This window comes from Lygodium microphyllum, chromosome 16 (genome assembly GCF_053477565.2).
Source record: "Lygodium microphyllum isolate KBCC chromosome 16, Lygodium_microphyllum_v1.1.10, whole genome shotgun sequence".
NCBI lineage: Eukaryota > Viridiplantae > Streptophyta > Polypodiopsida > Schizaeales > Lygodiaceae > Lygodium > Lygodium microphyllum.
Window position 1 is genome coordinate 102,359,098 of NC_141150.1, and position 11,220 is coordinate 102,370,317.

Here is an 11,220-nt window from a genome sequence, read left to right on the forward strand (position 1 = left end):
TGAAAACTTTGGAAGAGTCTAGAAATGTAAAAACAAGAGATCCGAGGTCATGTGCACTGAAACTACTGATGCCGGAAAAATCCCTACATAACTTTGAGTGGAAATTGGATTATAAGGCCTCTTCCAACACCACAGTCCCATGTGTGGTTCAGAGGCAGGCTCATGGCTTCACAACACAAGTTCATTCCAGTGGTCTCAGTTGTACACACCAAAAGAAGAGCATCAAGTAATTTTTAAAGATGTTGTATGAATAGGTCTGATGGCAACTAAACTTTTCTCAAGCACAATTGGTCATACTCTTGTCTTTTGAAGCAACATTGCATCCCTTAGATCCTGCTACATGGCCTTTCATCAATAAGTAAAATCTGCTTGCAACCAAGGATCTTGTGAAAACTGACTAAGCCCCACATCAAAGCAGCAAAGTAAGATCTGCCTATCAAAGCAGTCAAGCATCTTGCAAAAAATGCCTAAGACCCACAGTATTCATCTGAGATCTGTAAAACTTCCCTTGTTGACAGTGCTAAGACCTTGACATGTTTCAAAGAACCAACTCGCATTTGAATCTGAAATACCCCTGAAATACACTCCACTTTTGTAGAGACCACAACCATGTCTCCTATGCCTTGATCTGCCTCTCACAAGGGAATGCTTATTCCAGATGCATGTGAAATTTGTATTAGCAGACAGTGATAGACCTGCCAATGATATCAATCCAGTGTACATAGACTTATAAGCATCTCAGGTGTGTGGCACATTGAAAACTAAACAACACAAAAACACGTTTTGATACTACAGCATTATTAAAAATAGCTGTAAGCCCAGGACACAATTTAACAAACTCTTTTCCACTACTAATGCAACCTTCAGTCACACCATGTGCAGCTTCAATTACCAACCATTCAACCTTTTAAGTTCACATTTCTGGACAAGAAGGAAGAAAATAAGATGCTGTGCTAAACATTTCAAAATGCAAAATAAAATATACATCCAACAAATGGCCGTATGAACAGGATCTGCTCATCCTGTCTGAACTAAGTCTCAAGTGCTTAATAGTTTATAATGGCAATGAAAAAAGAACCGATTGGATCGATGATGGTTGCAACATGTATGCAGGTTACCAGTACAAGCTCCTGATGAAAGAAAGCACTACACTGTCGACACGGAAGTCCACTCCCCATCAACTGTTTCCTTCCACAAAGTGACATTGTTGTTCCCATCAGCTACAGCCAAGATGTTCCCAGTCAAAGACCAGCTAACTCTCCAAACTGCAGTCCTGAAATTGTTTAGGACTTTACCCTCCCAGGTGTCACCTTCTTTGGCTTGCGTCCAAATGACAACAGTACCATCCTGAGATGCACTGGCAATTGTCGTCTTAGGTAACCCTAGATTGGGTGCGTGCCCAAGCCACATCACGAACCCAATCTGTATGCTTTGACAGTGGCGGAAAGCAATCCATCTTCCACTGCCCATCTGCAAACTTCCACACTTTCACCGTGTTGTCGCAGCCACCGGACACAAGCTTCTGGACAGGGCTCTGATATTGGCCAATGAGGGATCCGGGAGCAGTAGCAGGTGCCCAGGAGACTGATGTGACGCCGACGCTGTGGGCTTGGGGGATCTTCTTCTTGTCCCAGGTCCCATCCTCTCGGTGGGTGAAGATAGAGATGGTGCCGTCCGAGGAGCCGCAGGCGAGGCAGCGAACTCGTGAGGGGCCCAGCCGATGCTGTTGACGGACGACTCGTGCTCCTCGAAGGCGAGGGCCTGGGACCAGACATTCTCAGGACCCTCCTTCCAGAGGATGACCTTGCGGTCGTACGAGCAGGAGGCGAGCATGGATCCGAACTTGGGGTGGGCCCAGGCGACCTGCCACACGGGGCCTTCGTGGCCGGAGAGCGTCGACAGGAGGGCTGGCGGGTCGCTGCCGCTCACGCCGAAGATCCTGATGGTCCGATCTGAGGAGCAGGTCGCCATGCGCTTGCCGTAGAAGTCCATCTGCACGTCGTGGACCATATCCTGATGGCCTGATTCCACTGTGTGCTTCACGCCTGCAGTCATCTCTGCGTTTCTCTCTCTCTCTCTCTCTCTCTCTCTCTCTCTCTCTCTCTCTCTCTGTCTCTGTGGCTGTCTGCCTGCTCGCTTGTATAGTATAATAACTATGGCTCTCTCACAAACTCAGGCTGTTCTTTGGCCTGCCTATATATAAGGAGTCTTGGACAATTTTTACCAAGTGGGAAAGGGGCTTATTTTGTTCAACATCATCAGCTTAGCTTCATGCTATTCTTTGGCTTGCCTATACACAAGGAGGAGTCGACAAATTTTACCAAGTGGGAAAAGGGGCTCTTTATGCTCAACATCATCAACTTTTGCTTTGGAGTCACTTAGCTAGAGGCGACTCCGGGCAAGGGGGCTGCCGACCTAGGGGGGACTATTTTCCCTTGGGTTTTTTTATATAGTGTTCAACATCATCAACTTCTACTCAAGAGGCACTGCATCCCTAGCTAGATGCAATCAAGGGCAAGGGGTTGTTGGCCCCCGAGGTAGGGTCATAGCATAGGTTCTGGAAATTTTTTGGCTTGAATTGTGTTATAAGCGAAGTGCTTTCAATCCTCTAATTCACAATGAAATCCAACAAGGACGTGCAAGTTTGTATAATCACATTATGGGTCATGTGGCAAGGTGCACCTAATCAACGGAACCCTCATGTCAGAACTTGCAATGAGAGATGGGAGTACCCTTGAATTCCTAGGTACTTCACTAAACTCTAATGGCTAGGAGGTGGTGGCATTTCATTGGTTCTCTCTCTCTCTCTCTCTCTCTCTCTCTCTCTCTCTCTCTCTCTCTCTCTCTCTCTCTCTCTCTCTCTCTCTCTCTCTCTCTCTCTCTCTCTCTCTCTCTCTCTCTCTCTCTCTCTCTCTCTCTCTCTCTCGTGTGTGTGTGTGTGTGTGCACGCATGTGTGCTCACGTGCATATTCAAGCATTCTCTCTCTACTCATCGGCAAAAAAGGGAGGAGTCCACCATTGCTATAAAAATGTGTGTGAATGATTCACATTAAGTAATAAAACCCTTACACAAGTTGATTGGCCTATGCGAGGCATGGCTCTCAATGAGTATGAGATTGTGAGGCTTTCCTCATTTCTTCCCTTGAGTACTCCCCTTTTCATCGATATGTTTTGCTTGTGCAACAATTCATGGTTGGAGATCGAACAAGTTATAGATTGAAAGAAGGTGAACACAGTTTGTGGTATTGAACAAGTGGAGGCTTTTGAAGCTCCTCTCCAATTGTCTAGACTACATGGCAAAGAGTGATGCATTGGTGAGCTTGTTTGTCTCCCACCTTGAGTTTTCTTATTGCTTGTGCATATATTTGTAGCACGGTTGGTGTAAGACTAGGATGGTTAAGTAGCCTAGGGAAGAGATGGGTTTCCAACAAGTGTATGGAGACCCCTTAAAGAATAGGTAGTGTCATTATGTTCAATATGTTGACCTATATCTTCAACATTTTGTTTTCAATGCTGAGAGTTATGGTACTCCACTAGAAGGTGTACTCATCCTCCATACCACATTGGCAAAATAGGGTGGGTCATGATGCAAATATTTGATTGAGTCCCTCTTCAATATGATAAGCATAGCACTCTAAAACCCATTCAACTATTTTAGAATAAAGTAAGTGGTTTAGTAAATTCAAAATAGGATGTGTGGGTTGTGATGGAATTATTGGATTAAGTCTCTTCAATACAATGAGTGTAGCACTATGAAACATATTATGGCTAGTTTATAATAAAGTGGGTAGTTTAATAAAGTGAATATTTTTCTACTCACAAAAAAGAGAAAGATTTAGATATAGAACAATTCATTATTTTGCTCCATGTTGTTTTCTCAAACTAAGTAGTATAGGGTTGCTCAATTTTACATGCTTGGTTGATAAAACCTTATTTCTTATCATTATGTGGTCAAGGTAAAAACTAAACATTTTTCCATGACTTCAAGGGACAATAAAAGTAAACTCAACACTAAGTTAAAATCATCAAAACCTTGCCAACCTAGGTTCATCACAAAGAACACTTACCTAACTGTATTGAAATATGTCAAGGGCCTAAGAATCCTTAAGTGTTACACTTTAAGCCAAGCAAGGTACACTCGTTTAAATGGATACCGGTAGATGAGCACTATTCAAGGTAGTGCCAAAGGCATTTATCAATGGGCCCAACATCCAATGTGCCATCTGACAGAATCCACTTACCCTTTGGATGCTCAAAACCTACAAATATGAAAGCTCGTGTGAACTATGACAATATCCCCACAATGTTACAACTATAGAGCTAACTTGCCAATGAGGGATGGCTAAAGGATCTATAAAAACTTTGCTCCAAGGACACTTTGTCTTCTAGAAAATTACCAACATCAATTGCCATGAATAGTGCACAAATCCTTTGCTAGCAAGATTATCAGCTCGTGTGTGAGTCTATGCATACTAGTTGGGATGGGCACATTTGTTAGTATTTTAGGCATTTTTATTGTGGTCACTTCATGTGGTTTTTGGCATTTTATGCCTGTCGGCCAGCATTTAATGTTGGCCTTATTGGGCTCCTCCTCCTCCTTTGATATATAGTCATCATCATTCACTCGGTGGACTTCCTTCTAGAGAGAGGAGTTGGTGCTAGAGCCAATGCAGCTAGTGACTCACTATTGTACGTGATTGTTTTGTCCTATGGTATACTCTAGAAATAGAGGTTCATTGTATGGGAGAGGAGCTATTTTGGCAATGCTTGCACCAACAAACCCCAAATCCAATATATCCCTAGATTAGAAGTAAGCACATGTAGCTTAATTAGGCTGATGGGAACCTGTGTCATGCACCCTCTAAAAACCCCCAAGATGAACCCTTGATGAAGATAATGTCAAGATAACGAATGAACATGAAGAGAGAAGAAATTAATGTAAGGTAGCTCAATTAACCAAACTCAATCCTAAAGATAAGCCAATAGTGTGAAATACCTACCTTAGGCTCATATTAGTCACCAAAAGAGCACTCATTTGGACACACTCATTGATGAAAGATGAAAGAATAGATAAAAATATGTTGATCTATGATGCATAGACTAAGACTAAAATTTTATAATTTATACACAAACTACTAAAAGTGGATTCATTGGGATTGATCCTATTCACTATTAGAGAAATGTAAATTTGTGATAGATGTGGAAACTCAAAGTGTACCTACTCATATAGCTATCTTGTTTCACATTTTGCCTAACTATGAAGATATTAACATAAATTAAGATATTTATGTGGATGCAAAGGCCATTGTTTCTCAAGGCTTTTGCTTTGTTCTAAAGAGTGGAGATGCAATCCAACCCTCATTATTCTTATCAATTATATGTTTACATTATTTATAATGTTAATTTGTACTTGCATAGAAGGGAAGCCAATATTCAATGCAAGGATATTCCAAATTGCATTAGTTACATAAATTAAGAGGGAAAATGCTTCTTCAACATAGAATGAACTTTTCTACAACTTGTTAGTGAGAGAAGCTATCTATAGGACATGCTTCTATTTTAGGAAGATACATCTTCTCATGTGGCCCCCCTTTTTCATAAAGTAATGCAATAAATCCTCCCTTACTTGTAACCCTAAACCTTTTATATAACTATATGAGCATGTGTATAGTCAAGCAAGTTTTTTGCTCCTACAAAAGATGGTTCAACGGTCAACCTAGGAGTGTAGGAAAAAAGGTTTCTCTCTCTGTTGATTGAGGAGCAAAGTATCGAGAAGAAGCATGGAGAATATTTGCTCTGACAAAGTCATTATGGCCTTATGTCGCCACGAGTCTCTCAGTCATGCATGCAAACTATTTCTGGTAAGAGGTAGAGAACTGAATCCTGATGAGATGGTAGCCGAGCAAACTATAGGGCAGATTGAGTACAAGCATGCTGTGCAGGGCAAAGCAGTGGACATGACTGAGATAGACAAACTGTTGCGCTTTGACCAAGCTCGTCACAATGTCACTTGCAAAGCTAAGGCCTAAGAAGGTGCACGAGTACACAAGGCTAGAGTCACTCTCTCCTATGAGAGAATATCGCAGCGATATGCAACTCTACTTTATACTGGGGTGACGGGTCTATCTCTACTTTCTGGGTCGTCCTCCAATGGAGGACGACTTCTGTAGGTGGTTCGATAACACTTATCAGGGGAAGGCAACCCTTAGCCAGTTCAGGTTTGTCGGCAAGGGGTTTTATCTGGTTATCTTGGGATCGAAGGTAGAAAGAGACTGGGTGTTGGCCTCCTGTGTGGGCTACAAGGGCAATCTTGTGTATGCCATTCCATGGTCTTCTTCATTCTCTCCTGAAGGTGTGCTCCTACATGAATGCCCGGTGTGGATCGAGCTGCCAGATCCCCCTCCTTGGCTTGTCAAGGAAACTGCGGCCATTGCTGCAACCCTTGGAAAGGTCTTGTATTCTCCTGCTCCTGCCACCACGTGGGGCCTTCTCAAGCCGACAAGCCGTGCTTGTATGCTTTGGGACAGAAGAAACGAGTCGCCAGAGTTCCTTTAGTTGTAGGATGCTCGTGGAATGGATGTCATTCTCTCAGTTAAATTTTCATCTTTCCCCGATGCTTGCTATCATTTCAAATTGTATGGTCATTTTGCTAGGGCTTTGTCCCAACAAGATCCCTGCAGATGCCAACATGGCTGCTGCTGATGCGGGCACGGGTATGGAGCAGGGCAAGAAAGCAGATGAGAAAGACAAACAGAAGAATGACGCTTCAGGTGTGGGCAATGTTGCTCACTCGACCCTCAAGAAGCCGCCTAATGCCTCGGAGAACCAACGACACAAAAACACGAAGGAAAAGCCTTCCTCTTCTAGTTCCCAGAATGATGCGCATGTGGCCAAGAACACAACAGGGGGCAAGGCTGCCTCTCCCCATGATAACAAAGAAAATGTCGCCCCTAAAGACTGGGAGACTAATAGCAGAGGTAAGAAGAAGAACCGCAAGCCATCAATCAAGAAGCTTTGGTGGATCGCAATCACTATGCTCCTTTGGATGGCCATGAAATGTTGGATGAACCGGGTGCATACTGAGGAGAAGGCGACACTCTCTCCAAGGCTCAAGTTTTGTACATGGAATGTTCGAGGCTTGTCCTCTGACATGCGCAAGCAAGTTTCTTATGGAATCATTAGGAGCTATATGCTGCACGTCCTAGATTTGCAGGAAACTAAGATGGACTAGGAAGCTTGTAGGGCCTTTTGCATTACAGATTACGTCACCTTTTAAGATGTAGCTACAAGGGATAGGGGAGGAATGCCCTTGCTGGTAAAGCAAGATCTATGCCGCCGGAGTGAAAGTTTGATGGCTAGTGATGGTAGTTTTGTTGGTGTTCAAGTTAAGTGGAGTGGGGAACCTTTTATGGTTTGCTCTATCTATGCTGCGAACTATTCATCTCTGAGAGCAAAGGAATGGGAAATGCTCAAGCATTGCTTGACAGAGAAGATCGCCATCATCGGCAGTGACTGGAACATGACAAGAAGCTCTGATCTCTCGCATGGCCTTGGGAACATGACGGCTGAAGAGCAAGAAGCTTGGATGATGCTGGAAACTTTATGTGAATTGGAGGATCTGGCACTTTTGGCATGCAAGGAGCGATCCCCAAATTTTACATGGCATAAGAGGCATATTGGTAACACATGGAGAGGAGCTCGTCTTGATAGCCTTTACTCCACTCAAGGTGCTTGGTGGCTGGGAGGGGGAGTCAGATGTAGGCTTTTCGAGGAGGTTGTTGCCTCCGATCACGTGCTTGTGCTTGCCACATTCAAGCTGGTTCTCCTTGGTAAATCTTCAAATGCCCCCGCCCGCCCCCCCCCCCTTTTCGGTTCAATGTTTCTTTTCTAAGTGACAAAGGATTTCATGACAAATTGATTGGTGTTTGGGAGAAGGCTAGGGACCCCTTTGTCACCCGCAAAGCCCGCTAGATGAAATGTCAAAAAGCCATCACGGATATTGCAAAGGAATACGACAGAGAAAAAGTGTCTTAGAGAAGACTTAATCTTGAGCATATTGGCAAAGTCCGGACTTTTCTGCTCTCTTCCTTGACACTCAATCCAGAAGATCAGGTGTTGTAGGTGTGTCTCAAGGACCTGGAATTGTACATCAGATTAATGGAAGAGGATGCAGTCAAGGCTGTCAGGGTGCAACTGAGGGGTCAGTTGGGAGACCCTTGGTGATGGCCCTAATGAATTCTTCTTCTCCAAACTGAAAGAGAAGCAAAAAAAGGAGACTATTGCATGCATAGAAAATCAACAAGGTGACTTAGTCTCTGATGAGTCTGTTATTGATAGGGTCTTTAAAGACTATTTGTTGGCAATCGTGGGTATCGAGCCTCCCATCCCACCTAATTATGCCAACAAATTGGAAAACTTCTTGCATGATGTAGTTAATCAGATTGGTACTAAGCAAGCATTGCTGTTGGATAGACCCTTTACTTTGGTGGAGCTGAAAGAGGATGTTTTCTCCATGAAATCAGGGAAATCTCCCGGACCAGATGGCCTTCCTACCTAAGTGTTTCAGACATTATGGCCTATTTGCAGGGAATATATTATTGACATGCTGAATCATGTTGGGAAGCCTGGTTTCCTAATCCTTGTTGTGAATCAAGGAGTAATTAAGCTCATACCCAAGTCATAGGACAGGAATAAGCCTACAAGCTAGATACCTTTAACAATGCTCAACTTTTTTTATAAGATCTTGGCCAAGGCTTTAGCTATGTGCATCAAACACCTCTTCGTTGAGGTGATTCATAAAAGACAGTATGGTTTTGTACATGGCAGAAGAATTCATGATGCAGTTCTTAATCTCATCATCTCCATGGATTATGCTCTTAGCCTACAAAAGGATTTTGTGCTTATCAATATGGATTGGGATAAAGCATATGATAGGATTAGCTGTCTTTCATCATTAGAGTCCTATCTGCCATGAAATTTGGCCCTATTTTCATCAATATGTTGGCTGCTCTGTTTAGTAATGCTTCTGTAGTCATTAATATTAACGGCACCTTCATTGCTCCTTTTGATTTGAAACGCTCCATCAGGCAGGGCTGTCCATTAGCCCCGTTGCTCTTTGCTCTGGTTACTGATCCTTTGCTAAGGAAGATTGATCAGGCTCTACAATTTGGTGCCATTAAAAGCCTCCCTCTTCCCAATGAATCATAGATGGCTATCCAGTTTTTTGCAGATGATAACGCCTCTATTGTTGAGGCTGAAAGGGAGTTAGTGTGCAAGTTACTAGAGATCTACTCTGAGTTCTCGAAGCTATCGGCCTTGTAGGTTAACATGAGGAAAACTGAACTGTTTGTCCTCTCCTGGCAGGAACTTGAGCCATGGATCCAGCAGTTGGGCTTCAAAATAGTTAAGCCTGGAGAAATTGCGAGATATTTAGGAGTCCCCATTGGGGTTGGGGTCTCTCTCAAGTCAGTGTTTCTCTTAGTTTTTAAGCAGGTCCCAAGAAAAATTAAAAAAATGGATGGATGCCCTCTACCCCTTTGCAGGTAGGTTGACAATTACTAGGAGTATTTTGACATCAGCTACTGTTTATGTAGGGTCTATTCTCCCATTTAGCTTGACATCTTGGGCAAAAGTGGAGAAGTTGCTGAGAGCTCTCAATAGATCACAAGCACACATCAGTTGGCACGACCTCACGGAGGATAGAAAAAAATGGTGGAGCCGGGCTTGAGAGCCTGGAAACCAAGTCCATGTCCTTATGCTTTGCATTGCTAAAAAGGCTAGAAAGCAATCAGCCTTGGGCTATAATTATCCATCACTAGATCACAACAGCCAACCTCAAAGGGATACAATGGACAAAAATCTCTTGGCAAGATGTCTTATCTTGCCCTCATTTAAAGGTCAGAACATCGCATTCTAATGTTGCCCAAACTTTGATTGCCATGTGGCAGAAGGTACTCTCTGGAGCTGAATGGGAATCAAGAGGTTACATGCAGGGTGCCTCTGGCCTTTATAGGAGGATTTGGCTTTCATTGCATGCTTACAACCCCCCTCAAGCACCTATCCATAGGGACTCTAAATTGGCCAAGAGATTGCATGATAAAGGGCTGGCTGTTTGGAAGGATGTCTGGTGTGAGCAAGACGGTCAGTGGCATCAGCTGGATAGGCTAGCTGACATCTACAAGTTGAATACCAGAGAGAGAGACTGGCTTGCTGCTGTTCTGAGTCAAGTCAAAGAAGGCTGGCCTACCTCCATAATAGGGCAAGATGATTCTATCCTGAAAGACCTTTGCAACCCATTTGGAAGGCACATTATCCACAAAAAATTTGTAGAGATCTAAGAGAATCATCTCCAGCTATCCCCATGAATTTACAAGTTAAGTGGAGGACTGAATATCTTATGGCCCAGGTACATGTATGGAAGAGGAGGATGAGAAGAATTTGGGGTGCTACCCCTTCCTTCAGACTGAATTCTTTTAGGTGGTAGCTTGCTTTGAAGAAACTTCCCTTGTGGGCATGTCTCACCAAGAGGATGAATGTTTCTCCTTTGTGTTCATTCTGTGGTAGATCTCCAGAGTCGGAAAAGCATCTGTTTCGGGATTGTCTTTTTGTATCTTCGATTTGGAGGAAGGTCAAAAGGTGGTTAAAAGGGGCCAACTTGGTAGGCACATTTAGTATGTCAATTGTCTTTTTTGCAGACTGAGGGGGGTTGGACGAAAGCTCCTGGAAACTAATCAACTTGGTCTCAGCTGTTCTAATCAAGTTCATATGGTTCAGGAGGAACTTTGTTCTGTTTAGACCCCAAGATAGGGTTAACCCTGACTCTCTGTTAGCTCATCTCAAGTTTGAGATATTAGTTGTTCTTTGGTCCTTGAAATCCAAACATTGGATTTTTAGACTTTTTCATAAGAAACTGAGTTCTATGGCCTAAGTGGCCATGCTGCATCCTAGGGGTGCTATAATTATCTTTACCCTTTGATAATATATATCTCGCATTACAAAAAATGTTTTTTGCTCTTCGACTATCCACATATTGTAATGTATCGACTATCATCAATATGAAAGGAAGAATGCTTATCTTTATTTGGTGTAGTATCTCTAAAGCAAGCATCTCCTTTAAATGTGATTGACATTCTATCGTCCTTATGGACACTTCTATCCTTAGTTAACAAAACATGGCTTTGAAAATACAATACAGAATGCATGATTCTATCTATAAGTGCA

The 11,220-nt window shown here is 43.1% G+C and overlaps 1 pseudogene; it reads right to left on the reverse strand.

Moving 5' to 3' along the window:
- Positions 1-932: 932 nt before the first annotated feature.
- On the reverse strand, positions 933-2,185 carry LOC148023170 (protein transport protein SEC13 homolog A-like; annotated as a pseudogene).
- Positions 2,186-11,220: the final 9,035 nt, after the last annotated feature.